The following is a 1624-nucleotide window of genomic DNA, read 5'->3' as shown; positions in this document are numbered from 1 at the left end:
ATCGTTGCTATTGCACCCATAAATGATAGTTCCTTCGATGACAAGCATGATTGAAATGATGTTACTATAAATTCTCTTGATGTCAATTGTGCTAATAATACGCAAAACCCTAAGCTTGGGGATGCTAGTTTTGCTATGTCTACCACTTGTTGCAATGATCATGATTGGGGTGATTCTTCTTATGATCTTGAAAATTTCTTTAAGCCCCATGATGAATATGAGATTGATAATAATGTTTGTAACAATATTGAAAGTGGTTTTGGAAGAGTGTCAACTTTAGATTCCACATATTTGGAGAATGTTCAATCTTATGAATTTTTGATAAAAGTGGGTTTGGAGAGGTCATGACTTTAGTTAATGTTAATCCCACTATTTTGGAAGAGTGTCAACTTCGCATGCATGTGGATCGTGCTGAAAATATTTTATATGATAGCTATATTGTTGAATTTGATTATGATCCTACATGTAATTATTATGAGAGAGGAAAATTTTCATGTTACAAAATTACCTCTCGTTATGTTGAGATTGCTATTGTTTCTTTCTTCTTCCTTGCGTATGGTAGTTTTTGCTTGACTTGATAATTTGTTTGCTTATAAAATGCCTATGCATAGGAAGTATGTTAGATTTAGATGTGTTTGTCACGTGATAAAATAATGATTCCAACTGCAGTAGATCAATAAACAAATTATCTAGGTCATCCAATTTTTGTAGATTTTTCTGAGTTACAGAAGTTTGCGTTAGATACAGATTACTACAGACTGTTCTGTTTTTGACAAATTCTATTTTTCGTGTGTTGTTTGCTTATTTTGATGAATCTATGGCTAGTATCGGAGGTTATGAACCATAGAGAAGTTGGAATATAGTAGGTTTAACACCAATATAAATAAAGAATGAGTTCATTACAGTACCTTGAAGTGGTGTTTTGTTTTCTTTCACTAACGGAGCTCATGAGATTTTCTGTTGAGTTTTGTGTTGTGAAGTTTTCAAGTTTTGGGTAAAGATATGATGGATTATGTAACAAGGAGTAGCAAGAGCCTAAGATTGGGGTGCCCAAGGCACCCCAAGGTAAAATCCAAGGACAACCAAAAATCCTAAGCTTGGGGATGCCCCGGAAGGCATCCCCTCTTTTGTCTTCGTCCATCGGTAACTTTAGTTGGAGCTATATTTTTATTCACCACATGATATGTGTTTTGCTTGGAGCATCTTGTATGATTTGAGTCTTTGCTTTTTAGTTCATCACAATCATCCTTGCTGTACACACCTTTTGGGAGAGACACACATTATTCAAAATTTATTAGAATACTCTTTGTGCTTCACTTATATCTTTTGAGCTAAACAATTTTGCTCTAGTACTTCACTTATATCTTTTAGAGCACGGTGGTGGTTTTATTTTATAGAAATTATTGATCTCTCATGCTTCACTTATATTATTTTGAGAAGTCTTTTAGAACAGCCTGGTCATTTGCTTTGGCTATAAAATTAGTCCTAATATGATAGGCATCCAAGATGGATATAATAAAAACTTTCATATAAGTGCGTTGAATACTAAGAGAAGTTTGATACTTGATGATTGTTTTGAGATATGGAGATAGTGATATTAAAGTTGTGCTAGTTGAGTAGTTGT

This window comes from Aegilops tauschii, chromosome 2 (genome assembly GCF_002575655.3).
Source record: "Aegilops tauschii subsp. strangulata cultivar AL8/78 chromosome 2, Aet v6.0, whole genome shotgun sequence".
In the NCBI taxonomy this organism is placed as follows: domain Eukaryota; kingdom Viridiplantae; phylum Streptophyta; class Magnoliopsida; order Poales; family Poaceae; genus Aegilops; species Aegilops tauschii.
This window is presented reverse-complemented; position numbering follows the sequence as displayed.